General features: G+C 57.1%; 1 long non-coding RNA gene across 1 annotated transcript; it reads left to right on the top strand.

Annotated features, from left to right (window-relative positions):
• The first annotated feature begins 624 nt into the window (after nucleotides 1-624).
• On the top strand, nucleotides 625-16,730 carry LOC133624812 (uncharacterized). The gene is made up of 3 exons (XR_009818151.1): nucleotides 625-772; nucleotides 1,497-1,593; nucleotides 15,443-16,730. It is a non-coding gene; the product is annotated as an uncharacterized LOC133624812 (long non-coding RNA).
• The last annotated feature ends 305 nt before the right edge of the window (nucleotides 16,731-17,035 follow it).

The following is a 17,035-nucleotide window of genomic DNA, read 5'->3' as shown; positions in this document are numbered from 1 at the left end:
GCCGCCTGAGTCATCTCTGGACTCGGGTTGAAGCAGGGAGCGCAGACCTTGCCGGTAAGCCCTTGTCAGCTCGGCTCCTTTTCTTGAAACACAAGAACTGCGCTCCCGGCCACACCAGAAATCGTGCAAAACAAATCGAGTGCTGGGGGGGGAAGCAGGGAGGTGAGACACAAGCAGGGTGAGAGCCAGTGCCCGCAGCAGGAGAGAGGGAAAGAGTCCCTCAGCTGGGGGAGAGGTGGGTGAAAGGGCTGGGAGTGAGCGAGCATCGCTTGCCAGAGCTGTCCCCTGGGGAAACAAGGACGCAGCGACAGCCTTTCCCACGAGGCTTGCAGGGAGGTCACGGCTTTGTGTAGCCCATCCGATGGGGACAAGAGGGAGGGAAAACCAGAATGCTTCCCAGAGGACAGGCACCGAGGTGCCTGAGAGCACGGGGCATGCATCACTGAGCTGCAAAAACAAGAGGGTCAGGGGCCACTCGGCAGAGCCTCCCAGCAGCCCCCTCCCAGCGGGTTCTGGTGCCTGCGTCTCATCCCCTCCCCAGCCACCGTTCTGCTGCCACGGGGCTTTGGCTGCAGGCCCTGGGAAACGAGACCTTTCCCAGCAAAGGCTCTTTCCGATGGGAAAATACCCCCAGGCCTTCCCAGAGGGTGCAGGCAGCTGCAGGAGCGGCCCTCGGCCGTGGGAAAAGCTCCTTCCCACGCCTCCGCCGGGCCATATAAACCCGCCGCACGTCCCGGCCACGGCCCTGGGAGCTGGGGCGAGGAGAGCACAGGTAGGGTGGCCACGGGGTTGTTGTGGGACAGGCAGATGTGTCGGGGGAGGGTCCCCACGTGGCTTTCGGTGCCGGCTCAGACACGGGTGCGCGGGGTTTGCTGCGGGAGGTGACTCCTGCGTGCAGGGAGCGGCGGGGCTGCGCCGGGGAGGTGCTGGGAAGGGGGACAGCAGGGGAAAGGGGAGACTCTGCACTTGAAGGGGCTGCGGTTTGCTTGGGCTGGTGGGATTTTATCTGCTCCAAGGGCACGCGCTGTCCTTTGCCCCATGCACACACTCTTGCAGCCTGGGGAAGAGGCTTGGCAGCGGGAGGTGAGCGGTTGCACTCGATGAGCTTAAAGGTCGTTTCCAACCAACCTGCTTCTCTGATTCCGCGAAGGGTGCTGAGCAAAGCTCTCCTCTGGTTCCACAACGTTCCCCCCATTATTCCCATTAAGGCTTAATATTCCAGCAGCAGTGGCATTCAAGCAGAAACTGCACCAGTTTGGGCTGTGGGCTTTGCCCAGAGAAGCTGATCTTAAACCCCTTGTAAAATAGGACTTGTGGGAAGCATGGGGGTGAATCCCTGGGGCAAAGCCCCCGTGGTTCAGCTGGCTGTGCTGGCTGTGCACCCAGATCCATGGTGGCACGTAGCCCCCGCTGGTGCCCACCCAAGCCTGGAGGCAAAACAGCCATGTGTGGAGCCTGCCACACTCCCCACTAACAAAGGGCTCATTCCTCCATAGGCGAGTTCCCAGGCTGTTGCTGAAACGCAAGAAGCTGAAGAAGGCTTCTTTCATGCAGCAGAGATGAAGAGGGCAGCCTGGCCAGGGTGGTCGGTGGGTGAGTCGGCTGTTCTGGCTGGGAGCAGGGACCGAGGACGCGGGCAGGGAGCCGCGGGTTGAGTGAGTGTCTCCGTGCATCCAGCTTTGGGATGGGTGGTTTGGGGTGCCCAGTGCACCCCACAAGGCATCGAGATGAGGGGGACCACCTGGACAGGGAGCCCACCCACGCAGGAGCTTCTTACCTTGGAAGCCCTGGGTGCCTGGCACAAGCCCCGGGGCTGGGGAGCGGGCTGTGAGTGCCCCCGGGACCCCACAGCTCCGGCGTCCTCGGAGGGCAGGGCTGGCTCAGCTCTGCTGCTGGAAAGTGGTGTTTTTTGGAGGCTGGGCAGTTCCAGTAAATGAAAGTGGGGCTGCTGTGTCGCTGGGGCCACGTGATGAGGGGTTTTGGTAACAGACAGAGGAGAAGAAGAAAAGCAAAACCCCAGAGGGCGGTGGGAGGTGCCGCCTGGTGCAGGCTCACCCGCCAAAATGAGTCAGCAGCGAGCACAGCTGCTGCAGGACAGGGGACAGAGATGCCTGGGACACTCTTCCCCTTGTGCTGCCACTCCTCAGCGTGCTGCTGCTGCTGCTGCTGCTGCTGCTGCTGCTGCGGCGTCTCCCGCCTCTGCCCCGCTCTCCTCGCCCTCCTGCAGAGGAGCAGTGGATGCAAGTGGGATGCCCATCCCTGTTACCTCTGGGTAGCCCCAGTTTTCTCTGGTCAGGAAGTGCCTGAATGTCCCTGTGCCTGTGTGGCAGAGGAAGAAAAATGACTGTAGGAGCAAGGTGTGTGTTAATCACAGCATCCTTAAACCAACCACAAAACCCACTTTCAAGCCCGAGCGCGCGGTTGCGTTGTGCTGACGAAAGCAGAGAATCACAGAATCGTTTGGGCTGGAAAAGCCCCTGAAGCTGCTGCAGTCCCAGCCCTGCCCTCACCCTGCCCAGCCCAGCACTGACCCACAGCCCTCAGCTGAAAGGGTTCAACAGCATCTGCAGGACCACAGCAACGTGTCTGACTCTCAGCTTCCCCGTGGGCAGTCTCCACCCCCCAGGGCCGGGTGGGGGTTGGTGATGCCAGGTCTCCAAAGCCAATATTTCTTGGGAATTTCAGCTCACTGGGAATTAAAAAGAATAAGAAGGAAAGAGGCTGTGACTGAGGGCAAAGCTGAGCGGGTTGCAGATCCCCGGGTTTCCCGTGGGGCTGCAGAGGAGCCCGGGGGAGCTGCAGGGAAGAGGGCTGGGCAGAGAAAAGCGCGGTCAGGGCTGGGGCAGAGAAACAGGAACCATTCCTTCGTGAGAACTTACAGGGAAATTGGTTTAAAGAACCGAGACAAGCTGAAGGATTACACGTGGGCAAGGTATCGAGGCTTGAGGTGACAACACGGGCAGCTCCAGCCCCGCTTTGGGGGATCCAAGGATGCTCCGTGGGTTTAGGGTGTCGTTCCCAGCACTGGGCGAGGGCTCCTCCTGCCCCCCTCTCACTGTGGCAGCCAGGGCGTCACGTGGCTTTGGGGCACCGTGCCAGAGAGCATCCCAGGCATCCCTGGCAAGTGCCAGCTTGCATCCCAACACGAGCCACTGGGCATCCCCGGCATGTGCCACCCGCGCCTCGGCATGTGCCGCTGAGCATTCTGGCAGCTGCCGCCGGGCACCCTGGCATGTGCCCCCCAGCACCCCGCCGCCGGCTGCTGTCCCCCTCCCCTCTCCTCTCGGTGGGAGCCGTGGGAGGGGGTTTCTGCCCGGGCTCCTGCCCAGCCCCTCGGACGCAGGGGCCGCTCCCCCGGCCGGGACGAGCTGCCACCCGCAGCTTTGCAGCGCTTCGGCACCTCCCAGGTTTCGGGGATTTCGGTTCTTTACTTGTTTAGGTATTTGCTAGCGCAGAGCAAGTCCCCAGCACGAAGTTGCCCCTTCCTTGTGCTCTCGGGGCTCTTCCCCGGCGTTACACACAGCGGCTCCGTGCCCTGCCTGCTGCTCTGCCTGGAGCAATTGCCAGATGCAGGGGGTGCGGTTGGCTCCATGTAGGACAGTTTGCACATCTTCAGAATGGTATTTCGTGCCATACTCACTTTGCAAACCACCCAAAAGCCTTTTTCCGACTTGCATTACCACTTGTTAAACAGAATCAGGTGCTCCATGTGCTCAGTTTAGCTCTGGCTGCAAATCCTCCCACCAGCCAGTCCTGCACCCTCCATCCCCTCAGAGTGGGGAGAGACAGCAGAGCATCAGCTCAGCCTCTTCCCACGGGAGATGAACTTCCACGGGGCTGTGGGACCTGCTTGACCTGCTGGCTTATTCCCTGCCTTTCCTGACTGGTGTCTGGGTTGTTCCCTTCATTTTCTGGTCGATATCTGAATTGTTCCCCTCATGTCCTGATGTGTGCTTACAATACCTGTGTGTTGTGCTGCAGCTGTCTCCTGCTGCGTGCATTTGCTGAGCTCTGTGGGTTCTACTGGTGAGGGACCACAGGAAGCCTTTGGATGCATTTTCCTGGCTCCCCTCACCCCTGCCAGGCTTTACTTGCCCCGTTTCGTTTGCTTTGGGTTTTGGGAGGGGTTTTTTTTAAGGGGAAGGTGTTTATGTTCTGCTTTCCCCATTATTTTCAATGCCCCCCCCGGCTGCTCCCTTTCCTCCTTGATCCGAGGGGCTTTGGGCAGCGTGTTGATGGCTTTGAGGGGAAAAAACCGTGAGGAAAACGACCCTTATCCCTGTCTCAGGCTGTGCTTTGTTAGTCACGGGGCAACCTCTGCTCCAAATCCTGCCTTGAAGTGGAAGCAGCTGGGTGCGTTTCACGTGCAAAGGCAGCGCAGGTGCTTAGCGATGGGTGTATGAAACCCGCTGGGGCGGGCTGAAGGAAAGGAGGGGATGGGAACCCGCCCTTTTTCAGTGGATTCGGTGAGGTTTGGGCTCTGCTCTTTGCAAAGATCCCGCAGTTTGTGCTCGGGGCAGTTCCCGCTGACGGCTGCAGGGGGTGTTGGTAAGAAAGAAATGGCCCGAGGAGCCTCTGCGCTGCCCCGGCAGCTTCTCCATCCCCCGCGTTTTCACCCCTTTCATCACTTCAGATGACGCTCAAGTCTTCTTGAGGTTTTCAGACTGTCTTTTCAACATTTGGGCTGCTCGGGATGGGTTTCAGATTTTCACCATTTCGCACATTTGGCACCTTTTCAACACCCCTTTTCCCTGCTGCCACCATGGCTGCTTTTTCTGCTTAAAATCTTCCCAGTGCTTCCAAGATTTCCCATGTTCTCACGATTTTCAGCACCTAAAAATCCCTTTTACCATTTCCCCCTTTAAACTGCTTCCACCGGTTTAAATGCTTTCGGGGTTTTAATCCATTTCCCCTCTTTGCAACGTTTTCATCCCTTTCCCCTTTGTAAAATGTCTCCAATGCTTTGAAGCACCCTGGGCGAGGAGGGAGGAGGAGGATGAGGTGCCACCAGCTTTGCCTGGCACCCTGGAGAGCTGCAGTAGGTGCTCCCAAGGTAGCTGCCATCCCTCCTCCTCACTATGTGTAAGTATTGTCTGCACCCCAGCTTTGTTATGTTGGCAGTTGCGATGATGCTGAGCTCAGGACTCCTCAGGCCCAAGTTGTTCCTGGCTAGTATCCTGATGTGTTTGCTCCTGTCTTGCCCCTGGGGCTGCCTGGGAGGTTGTTGTCTGTGCTGGAAGCCCTGAATAAACACCCTTTGTTGGATGTGGGTGCCTGGAGGAACAGGGGCAAAGGGGATGGAGACCCCCTGGGGGGGGTTGGATGCTTTGCTGCAGGGCTTTGCTGCCAGCAGGGATCTTACCCTGCAGTAACAACAACTGAGGGAGGGAAGAGGCCGTGTGCCCCGTTCCCCACCTGACAGAAGTGATTTGTAGCTTCCAGCAGCCAAGGCAGCGCAGCAGAAGTGCTGAGCTAGCGCTTTTTGTTTGGTGGCAGCTGAAGCAAGGAAGGGCTCCAGAGCAGCCCTGGCACCCAGGGCTTTGGGGAGGGTGACCTTTCCTCCCCCCACGCCCCCAGCTCTCCCGTGTCCTCTGGCTGAGAGATGGGGGAGACGTTGTGCTTTGGGGAGAGGGGCCCGGTGCAACACACACCTCCCAGCCATGCTCCAGCCTGGGCTGTGGTTTGACTCCAAGAGGCAGCCTTTAGCCTGACAGCCTGTGTGTTTGCATAGCCCTGTGTGAAGTGAGCGTTTCAGGGCAGTGTCCCCAGGCTCTGAGCCCAGACACCCACCATGGCAGTGTGGGCAGAGCAGGAGGCGGCTGCTGAGCCCGTTCCGCCCCGTCACGGCCGAGGCACCAGTGGGGTGGCAGCACCAGGGGTACCCCCACCTCCTGCCCCAAAGCTTCCCCCCATCCCAGCAGCTCCTGGGAGCATCACTGCCTGCATCCCAAAGGCTACTGCCAGGGCAGGCTGCCAGCCCTATGGGATGTGGAGCACATTCCTGTGCTGGGATGAGTGGGAGGGGTGCTGGGGGTACAAGAGGGATGTTGTGGGTGCAAGAGTGATGCTGGGGTTATAGGAGGGATGCCAGGGGTGTAGGAGGGATGCCATGGGTATGGGAAGGTCTTTGGCTGCACAGGAGCGATTTCAGGGGTGTGTGAGGCGTGCTGGGGTGTCAGACTGATGCTTAGGGTGTGGGAGGGATGATGGTGGTATGGAAGGGGTAGTGGGAGTGCAGGAGGGATGCTGAGGATGCAGGAGGGATGGCAGGCATACAGGAGGGATGCTGAGGATGCAGGAGGGATGGCAGGCATACAGGAGGGATGCTGAGGATGCAGGAGGGATGGCAGGCATACAGGAGGGATGCTGGGGGCATGGGAGGGTTGCTGAGGATGCAGGAAGGATGCCAGAGGTACCAGAGCAGTGCAGAAGAGATGTCACTGAGCACAAAGCTCCAGCTGCAGGTCTCAGGGGTTTTGGTACTTCAGGACCCTGTAGGTGCCACTTGATGGGAGTGTTTAGAAGCTGCTTTTGCACTTCCCTGAGCTCAGTGCTGTCCCTGAGGCCGTTTGCCAGGCCACAGAGGGGGGGGAGTCCCAGGCGCCTGCTTGGCCAGGAGCCCTGGGGCAGCCCCACCTGCAGACAGAGCTGCCCAAACCCCACTTTGTGCTCCAGGAGTGATCTCAAAACGACCCAGAAAAGAGGGAATAGGCTTGGGAGAGAAACCACGAGGCTGGAGAGCCCGGGCAGGGCGCTCAGCGCTTGGAGAGGCAGCGGGCACAGGGCCGGTCGCCTCCATGGGATCAGGCAACTCCTTCTCACCCTCTTTTTGTTTGGAAAGCAAAGAGTTCGGCGCTTGCAAGCAAACAGGAGCGCTGCAAGCAAACAGTGGCACTGCAAACACACACCAGCCTCGCAAACAAGCACAAGTTTGCAAACACACACACACACAAGGCCCTGAGAACAAACACACGTGTTGCAAACAGCCAGAGCCACTGCAAACAGGCGCCAGGGCTGGAAGGAAAAGGCTTGTGTGTGTGTGTGTGTGTGTGAGATGCCAGCGAGGTGCAGAGTGAAGCAGCAAAGCAGGGGCCAAGGCAGCAGCCACAAAGCCCAGCTCGGGGTTGTATACTGGGGGCTGTGTGGCCGTTTGTTTTAAGCCCTGCCTGGCTTTTGTGTTTGAGCAGGGATGGCAGGGGAGAGATGAGGCTCCCTTATCTTACCCATGCCCTGGAGTTAATTCCTCCCTCCTCTTTATGGCCCTTGTTTGTCCTGGCTGGCTGGGGAAGGCGATGGGGAGATAGTAAAAAGCCTTTCTAGACTTCAGATGGGCCCCCGAGGAGGAGCTGTGGGGCCGGTGGGGAGCACGTGAGGCCACGTTTAAATGTCAGGGACCTCACAAACAGCAGCAGTGCCTCTCCTCTCACCGTCCCCAAAGGTTGGGTTTCTTTTAAAATACACATTTTTATGTAAATACATTCTCGTCAAACCACAAGCTGTTTCTCAGTTTTGTTTTCAGCCAGCTTTGATGACAAGATTGGCATCTCCTGGCTCAGGCAGCCAGGGCTGAGCTGGGGCCACGAGCTGGGGATGCCGGGTGGGATGCAGCCCCAAAGGGAATCTCCTGCTGCCGCCGGGGACTGGGGGCCAGGGAACACACAAAACTCTCCTTTTCTGCCGAGTTTCACCCAGCTCAGGCACTGACCAGCTCCCAGAGTCCCTCCTGAGGCTCATCTCTCCACATGCCTTTATTTTTCCCTTCCCAGCTGACTCCTTGTCAGGGCAAACTGCCACCCCCTTGCTCTGATTTGCCAGGTGGGCTTCGTTTTTGAGCCAGCCCTCAGCTTCTGACCAGCTTTGTGTCAAAGCCCTCTGTCACCAAGGCAGGAGGCGATCCCCAGCCCCAACAGACCAGAGCAGAATCAGAGCAACTTGGGGTGGTTTTTTTCCCCACCCTTTTTCTTTAGGCTGGCTGCCCAAACGATGCTCCAGCTTTGTGCTTGCAGCAGGGGACACCCACAGCCCGGGGCTGCCTGCCAATGCTCCGAATTCACACCCCAAATTTGTCCAACCTTCTCCTTTCTTCACGTGTGCCAGACAGCGGAGCGAAAGGCTGGGGAGCAGCAGCCCGATTTGAGGGCACTCTCTGTGCTTCACTCTTTCCACATGAGTCAAACTACACTGATGGGTGGTTTTTTCCCCCCTCTTTTGGGTGCCAGGCAGGAGAAGGGCCGACGGTGCCCCCCGTGGCAAATGTTACGGCGGCCGCGGGGCTGTTTCATCACACCACGCACAGAGGGATGAGTCAAAGTGGGAATGAGCAGCCCCTACCTGTTCCACCTGCTTTTTTGGGGGCTCTGGTTTTACAAACGATGACGTGGAGGTGCTGGCTGAGTTGGGGTGTGTGTGTGCGTGTGTCGGAGGGGGGAAGCGTTTGACTCGAACAGCAGCGGGACCAAAATAGTGAAGTGGAAATTCAGCTTCAGCCTGGGCATCCAGCCCTCAGCCCCAGAAAGCGCTTCTTTGGCTGCCTGGTGCTTGTTGGAGGCTCGGCAGGGAGGGGAAGGGGGCAGCAGGCGCTGCGTTGGGGTGTAGAAGGCCGGGGTGGGCGTTTTCGGGGTGCTTTTTGGTCATCGCTCCTCGGCGCTAAATAGAGGAAGAATGGGTTTGAAACGAAGCGTGTTTTGTTTTGTCACAGGAAGTGGAGAGAGCTTTGGGAGAGCCCTGACAGATTGATTCGAGCCTCTTGTTTTAATGAGAACCTGTGTGGGCTGCGCCCCCTCCTCCCCAAAACGCCGCCGCCTTTGGCTCCCGACGCAGCACGGGGGCTCAGCCCGGGAATGCGGCGCCGGGAGCCCCCCTCCCCTCCGCTCCGTGCGGGACAGAGCCTGAGGGCTGGAACGTGGGAAGGCAGCGCTGGCCGGGGGGGCGACCGGCAGTGCCGGGGAGCCCGAAATTGTGGGGGTGTCCCCGCGGGCGGCCGGCGGCCCCCGGCGCCTCGCCTTCGGGAAACCGTTTGGAGCGTTATTCGGGGCAGGGCTCGGGCTCGGCCGCCGCCGCACGCTGCCTCGGGACAAGGAGCCGCGTTTCACAACGCCTCAGCCCTCCCCCGGCCGGGCTGCCCCGGCCACGCCGCCCCAGCCCCGGGAAAAGCCGCACCTTGGCTCACTGGGAGCCGCGGGGCCGCCGGGGATGCGCCGCATCGCTCCCCTCTGCGGCAGCCCGCGGCCGGCGGCGCCTGCACCCCTGCACCCCACCAACCCCTGCACCCCCCTGCACACCCCTGCACGCCTCTGCACACCCCTGCGTGCCCCTGCCCGCCGGCCCCCAGCCTTCCCGGCAACCCCACCAACCCCTCCCGGCCACTCAGCAAAAGGAATGCCCCGCACCGCCCCTGGGCTCCCCAGCACGGCCGGGAGGCTGGCGGCGGTGCCAGCGCTGCCTCTCGCTCCCCGGCACTCGGCTGACTTTCATTTCGTTGTCTTTGCCCCTTTGCCCTCGCCCCGTGGCACTGAGCTGGCTTTTGGGGTTGGTTTCGCTGTCAGATGACTGGTGGCGAATTGCAGCTCCACTGATGAATCCACACGGGGAGATGGGGGCTCGGGGATGGGGGGGCTTTGGCTGCCCTGGGATCCTGCCCACGGCTGGCAAAACCCTCTTGGGGACGAGGCAGAAGCCCGGGGGGGTCCCTGAGGATGGGCTGAGCTGCTCCTGGGGCGGGGAAAGGCGAAGCGTGCCGGTGGAGCCGAGGCTGCTGGCGCAGGGCAGCGGCTGGGCAGGGGCCGGCTGGGCACTGCCACGGGGCTCCTCTTTGCTTTTGGGAGGCGACCGTGGGCAGCTGCTGGTTTGGGGGTTCGACCTGCCCTTTTTCTCGTTGTGCTGTGGCTTTTGTCTGCCGGTATTCGGGGCTGTACCTTGGCTGAAAGGTTGCAAACAGTTTTGGGAACAAGATGTCTGCCTAAAGCATGACAGAATTGGCCACAAATTGCAGATGAGGCTGATAACAGAAGCCAACAACATAAAATATGTAGAAAAACAACACGTTAAAGGCTGCAAGACCACTGAAGGGCTTTTTTTGTGTGTGTGTTTTTGAAGCAGCTCTCTGTCGATGGAAGTGAAAACACACAAAAGGAGAAATGCCTCGGGGTTTTCTTCCCTCCTCCTCCTTCTCTTAAATCAGATGCCCCCCTCCCCAAAAGCCTGGCTGCAGCAGGGCTCTGACCAGCATTTCCCTGCCCAGGTGCCTTTTCCACCTTCATTCTTTCCAGCTGCTGAGGGCAATGGAATGGTTGGTTTGGTTGTTTTCTCAGCCTTAAATATATCACACGAAGCACCCAGCTTTTGGCTTGTGGTGATGAGTGTTGTGTGGGGTTTTTTTTGCTCAAAGCAAAGGGGAAAACAGCCCGCAGGTACCTGGGGGAGGAGGAGGAGGAGGAGGAGGAGGAGGAGGGGAGGGGGGATATTCTTTGTGTGAAGAGCCGAGGCTGAGCTCAGGAATTAGGATGAGCTTTTTGTTTTCGTTCTGCTTATTTGATCTTTGTGTTGGCTTTTCTCTTTACATATAAATAAATACAAATAAGTCAAACTGAAACTCGATGGCTTTGGTGATAATAAAAAGAGCAGCCCTGGGGAAATTTTCTTCATTAACATGTTCTTTCACAGCCCACACTCTGGGGTTTCGGTAGGAAAACTGCTTAACCTTTTGAGCAGCACAAGCAGAGGCTTTCTGAAGGCTGGGCACGCCACGGGCTCAGCCTTCGCCTCGACTTTAAGGGCTTTAAGAGTGGAGAAGAAACAACAAACCCTGTGACCCCCCAGCCCCAGCAGCACGGGGTGCCCTTGCTCCTTCTCCTTGCTGCTGTCCCCTTCTCCCCACGCCGGGAGGGAGGATGAATAAGACCCCAATTAGCCATTAACCCCTCCCAGCGCTGCCCTGGCTTGTTTGTGCTGGGGGTTAGTTGCCAGTTGAACTCTGTGCATTAGTTGCCAGTTGAACTCTGCTTTAGTTGCCAGTTGAGCTGTGCTTTAGTTGCCAGTTGAGCCCTGTGCATTAGTTGCCAGTTGAGCCCTGTGCATTAGTTGCCAGTTGAGCCCTGTGCATTAGTTGCCAGTTGAGCTCTGTGCTTTAGTTGCCAGTTGAGCCCTGTGCTTTAGTTGCCAGTTGAGCCCTGTGCATTAGTTGCCAGTTGAGCCCTGTGCTTTAGTTGCCAGTTGAGCTCTGCTTTAGTTGCCAGTTGAGCCCTGTGCTTTAGTTGCCAGTTGAGCCCTGTGCTTTAGTTGCCAGTTGAGCTCTGTACTTTAGTTGCCAGTGGAGCTCTGTGCTTTAGTTGCCAGTTGAGCTCTGTGCTTTAGTTGCCAGTTGAGCTCTGCTTTAGTTGCCAGTGGAGCTCTGTGCTTTAGTTGCCAGTTGAGCTCTGTGCTTTAGTTGCCAGTTGAGCTCTGCTTTAGTTGCCAGTTGAGCCCTGTGCTTTAGTTGCCAGTTGAGCCCTGTGCATTAGTTGCCAGTTGAGCCCTGTGCTTTAGTTGCCAGTTGAGCCCTGTGCTTTAGTTGCCAGTGGAGCTCTGTGCTTTAGTTGCCAGTTGAGCTCTGTGCTTTAGTTGCCAGTTGAGCTCTGCTTTAGTTGCCAGTTGAGCTCTGCTTTAGTTGCCAGTTGAGCCCTGTGCTTTAGTTGCCAGTTGAGCCCTGTGCATTAGTTGCCAGTTGAGCTCTGCTTTAGTTGCCAGTTGAGCCCTGTGCATTAGTTGCCAGTTGAGCTCTGCTTTAGTTGCCAGTTGAGCCCTGTGCTTTAGTTGCCAGTTGAGCCCTGTGCTTTAGTTGCCAGTTGAGCTCTGCTTTAGTTGCCAGTTGAGCCCTGTGCATTAGTTGCCAGTTGAGCTCTGCTTTAGTTGCCAGTTGAGCCCTGTGCTTTAGTTGCCAGTTGAGCTCTGCTTTAGTTGCCAGTTGAGCCCTGTGCATTAGTTGCCAGTTGAGCCCTGTGCATTAGTTGCCAGTTGAGCCCTGTGCTTTAGTTGCCAGTTGAGCTCTGCTTTAGTTGCCAGTTGAGCCCTGTGCATTAGTTGCCAGTGGAGCCCTGTGCTTTAGTTGCCAGTTGAGCCCTGTGCATTAGTTGCCAGTTGAGCCCTGTGCATTAGTTGCCAGTTGAGCCCTGTGCTTTAGTTGCCAGTTGAGCTCTGCTTTAGTTGCCAGTTGAGCCCTGTGCATTAGTTGCCAGTTGAGCCCTGTGCATTAGTTGCCAGTTGAGCCCTGTGCATTAGTTGCCAGTTGAGCTCTGCTTTAGTTGCCAGTTGAGCCCTGTGCATTAGTTGCCAGTTGAGCCCTGTGCTTTAGTTGCCAGTTGAGCTCTGCTTTAGTTGCCAGTTGAGCCCTGGGCATTAGTTGCCAGTTGAACTCTGTGCATTAGTTGCCAGTTGAGCCCTGTGCATTAGTTGCCAGTTGAGCCCTGTGCATTAGTTGCCAGTTGAGCCCTGTGCTTTAGTTGCCAGTTGAGCTCTGTGCTTTAGTTGCCAGTTGAGCTCTGCTTTAGTTGCCAGTTGAGCCCTGTGCTTTAGTTGCCAGTTGAGCCCTGTGCTTTAGTTGCCAGTGGAGCCCTGTGCTTTAGTTGCCAGTTGAGCCCTGTGCTTTAGTTGCCAGTTGAGCCCTGTGCTTTAGTTGCCAGTTGAGCTCTGCTTTAGTTGCCAGTTGAGCCCTGTGCATTAGTTGCCAGTTGAACTCTGTGCATTAGTTGCCAGTTGAGCTCTGTGCTTTAGTTGCCAGTTGAGCTCTGCTTTAGTTGCCAGTTGAGCCCTGTGCTTTAGTTGCCAGTTGAGCCCTGTGCTTTAGTTGCCAGTGGAGCCCTGTGCTTTAGTTGCCAGTTGAGCCCTGTGCTTTAGTTGCCAGTTGAGCCCTGTGCTTTAGTTGCCAGTTGAGCTCTGCTTTAGTTGCCAGTTGAGCCCTGTGCATTAGTTGCCAGTTGAACTCTGTGCATTAGTTGCCAGTTGAGCCCTGTGCTTTAGTTGCCAGTTGAGCCCTGTGCATTAGTTGCCAGTTGAGCCCTGTGCATTAGTTGCCAGTGGAGCCCTGTGCTTTAGTTGCCAGTTGAGCCCTGTGCATTAGTTGCCAGTTGAGCCCTGTGCATTAGTTGCCAGTTGAGCTCTGCTTTAGTTGCCAGTTGAGCCCTGTGCTTTAGTTGCCAGTTGAGCTCTGCTTTAGTTGCCAGTTGAGCCCTGGGCATTAGTTGCCAGTTGAACTCTGTGCATTAGTTGCCAGTTGAGCCCTGTGCATTAGTTGCCAGTTGAGCCCTGTGCATTAGTTGCCAGTGGAGCCCTGTGCTTTAGTTGCCAGTTGAGCTCTGCTTTAGTTGCCAGTTGAGCCCTGTGCTTTAGTTGCCAGTTGAGCCCTGTGCTTTAGTTGCCAGTTGAGCCCTGTGCTTTAGTTGCCAGTTGAGCTCTGTGCTTTAGTTGCCAGTTGAGCTCTGCTTTAGTTGCCAGTTGAGCCCTGTGCTTTAGTTGCCAGTTGAGCCCTGTGCTTTAGTTGCCAGTTGAGCCCTGTGCTTTAGTTGCCAGTTGAGCTCTGCTTTAGTTGCCAGTTGAGCCCTGTGCTTTAGTTGCCAGTTGAGCTCTGCTTTAGTTGCCAGTTGAGCCCTGTGCATTAGTTGCCAGTGGAGCCCTGTGCTTTAGTTGCCAGTTGAGCCCTGTGCATTAGTTGCCAGTGGAGCCCTGTGCTTTAGTTGCCAGTTGAGCCCTGTGCATTAGTTGCCAGTTGAGCCCTGTGCTTTAGTTGCCAGTTGAGCTCTGCTTTAGTTGCCAGTTGAGCTCTGCTTTAGTTGCCAGTTGAGCCCTGTGCTTTAGTTGCCAGTTGAGCCCTGTGCTTTAGTTGCCAGTTGAGCTCTGCTTTAGTTGCCAGTTGAGCTCTGCTTTAGTTGCCAGTTGAGCTCTGCTTTAGTTGCCAGTTGAGCCCTGTGCATTAGTTGCCAGTTGAGCTCTGCTTTAGTTGCCAGTTGAGCTCTGCTTTAGTTGCCAGTTGAGCTCTGCTTTAGTTGCCAGTTGAGCCCTGTGCTTTAGTTGCCAGTTGAGCCCTGTGCATTAGTTGCCAGTTGAGCCCTGTGCTTTAGTTGCCAGTTGAGCTCTGCTTTAGTTGCCAGTTGAGCCCTGTGCATTAGTTGCCAGTTGAGCCCTGTGCATTAGTTGCCAGTTGAGCTCTGCTTTAGTTGCCAGTTGAGCCCTGTGCATTAGTTGCCAGTTGAGCTCTGCTTTAGTTGCCAGTTGAGCCCTGTGCATTAGTTGCCAGTTGAGCCCTGTGCATTAGTTGCCAGTTGAGCCCTGTGCATTAGTTGCCAGTTGAGCTCTGCTTTAGTTGCCAGTTGAGCCCTGTGCATTAGTTGCCAGTTGAGCTCTGCTTTAGTTGCCAGTTGAGCCCTGTGCATTAGTTGCCAGTTGAGCCCTGTGCTTTACCGGCTCTCTGACGGAGCTTTTCGTATTTGCAGCTCACTTCCTGTGTGAGGTTAGTTTGTTTATCATAAACCCCCCTATTTTTAAACCCATTTCTACCAATAAGTCACCTGAATGTCACTGGCAGGTGCTCGTGGCTGTGTTCCCCCCCCTAACCCCATCCCCTGCTCTGCCAGTGCTGGCTGCAGGGATGCTGTGCCAGCGAGCTCTTGGGCTGCCTGCAGCCCTGTGCCCCCTCCTCTGATGCTCAGGGAGGGTTATTTGTGTGTCTCAGGAACAAAGTAGTTCAGATTGCAGAAGGAAGGACGAAGCCCCTGTGTGCTTCCAGCACGGGGCCAGGCGGTGTGGGGCTGTGCTGAGGGCGAGACGAGGCTCTCAGTGCCCTCAGATGCTCACGTGCTCCCTGCCCTGGCGTCTCCCGAGCTCCTCACCTCCCTCCTTCCGTGCCAATTAGAGCCAATTAGTGCCAGAGGAGCGTGTGGCTGAGGGGATGCTCTGCTGCAGTGTGCATCCCCCTCAGGGGATGCCTGCCCAGCCTCCTGACAACTTCCTTCCCCCTCATTAATATCCTGGCTTCTGATGGCTCTGTCAAACCATTTCTCAGCCTGTGAGGGCTGCTGGGCAGAGGGCTCTTGGGCCCTCCAGGGAACAGAGACCAGATGAGCCTGGCAAAAGGCCACAGAGGAGGAATTCATCAAACCAGGGAAGAAAAGGGCTCGTTATCCCCGGGAAGGTCCCAGCCCCAGCATCCCAGGGGCTCCCTGGGGCCAGCCTGTGGGGGTAGGGCGCTGTCAGCAACAGGAGTGACCTCCTGCTCTCAGTTCCATCGTGCAGCTGAAGCTTTGCTGGGCCCTAATCTGTAACAGCCCCCACAACAGTGTGGGATGCTGAGGAAGGGCAGAGGAGGGTGGGCAGTGGCTTGCAGAACCCTTGCTGGTGGGGCAGATGGAATGGCCATATCAATACACACCCAGCCCCACTATAGCATCTATAATGCCCCCTTTATCTCTTCTAGGGACCTCTCTGGTCACCCCCCTGAGCAGCCCTGCCTGCAGCCAGCCATCTCAGCCCTTCCCTGCCTTTGAACAGAGGAGAGCTCGACCATCCTAGAACCTGCCAGAAAAGGCAAGAAAGAAAACCCTCTGGAAACAGTGAGCTTTGTTGCAATATGAAAAACAGATGCAAAGCTGGGTTGGGGTATTTTTAGCTGTTTAAGGCTGAACAGGTGTTTGAAAGGTCAGATGCGAGTCACTGGGAAAAAAACCACATCTATTGAGAGCCTGGCAGCGGGGCTTTGGCACTGGCCTGGCACTGGCCTGGCACTGGGAACGTCCTGGGGTGGGCTGGAGCTGCTCCCAGGCAGCGTGTGTGTCCCCAGCAGTGTGTGCACGAGGCAGGGGCTGGCATGGGGGTGAGGGTAGGGAGGTTCCCCCACAGCACATGCAGGGCTCTGCCATGCTGAGGCTCCCACGTGGCTCGTCCCAGGAGCAAGCTGATGCCTTTGCTTTGCCTTGTCCAAGGAATGAAGTTTGTCACCCTTAAACCTGAGCTGCACGTGGTGCTTTTAAGTAGCTGCTGAAGGGGACAACTGAAGGACCACAGAAAGGTTGGTGCTGTCCTTTGGGGAGGACACTGGTGATGCAGACACAGGTAGACCTGAGCATGCCCACTGCTGCTGTTGGCTGTGGCCCAGCAGGTAGCCCTGCTGCTGGCCAGGCACGTGCCCAGAGGTGAGAGCCACACCGCTGCCTGATGCCAGCATCTCCCTTCCCCAGCTCAGGGGGCTCAGGCAGGAGCTGGGATCCTTGCAAGGTGAGGCATGGCAGAGAGGAAAGGAGAGCACGAGGTGTGGCAACTCACCTGCACAGGCTCCCAAATGTCAGTGGGACCCACAGGCAGCTGCCAGAGCAATCAAAGCCCTTTTTTGAGTTACAGAAGCCCCCCAAAATAGCACCTGAAACCAATAAACTTCCCTTTCAGGAACTTCTGTAATTTGAAACACACACAAGAACAAAACAAAACAATCCTGAGGGTTTTTTTCTTGAAGCTCTTTCTCAGGCAGGACTTTTGGGGTCTTTTTTCAGCCCCCTTCAGCTGGGGGAGTGCTGGGAGTGCTGAGCACAGGCTGGGGCTTCCCAGGGCCTCCTCCATCTGCTTCTCCCCCGTTTCCTCCTGCTCCTCAGCCTCTCCAGCTGACACCCAGGTCTTGCTGAGCTGCATCACACCACCCAACCCCATCTACCCAGCTCATCTTTGGGAAGACAGTGGCTCAAAATACCCTGGGCTGGCAGTGAAAGCACTGAGCCCACCACCACGCTGAGGGCTTGGCTGGTGCCCACAGCACTGCTGCAGCCCTTCCAGCCCTTGGGAATGAGGTGGGATGCTGGGCAAGAAGGGGGAAAAGCAGCAGCACCTGGGGGAGCTCAGGTGGAGTCAGCTTGTAAAAGTTCTGCAGGTCCCACCACCCCCTTTGGGGTGTTCAACACTCTCTGCCCACCATATCCATCCTCTCACCTCACCTGGGGCCTTCCACCAGCTCCTCTTTTCTGCCTCAAGCCTCAGCAGACCCCAAAGCACAGCTGACACTATCAGTTACCTGCTGCCTGCA

The sequence above is a fragment of the Colius striatus genome, chromosome 2 (assembly GCF_028858725.1).
Source record: "Colius striatus isolate bColStr4 chromosome 2, bColStr4.1.hap1, whole genome shotgun sequence".
Taxonomy (NCBI): Eukaryota; Metazoa; Chordata; class Aves; order Coliiformes; family Coliidae; genus Colius; species Colius striatus.
This window is presented reverse-complemented; position numbering and strand designations above follow the sequence as displayed.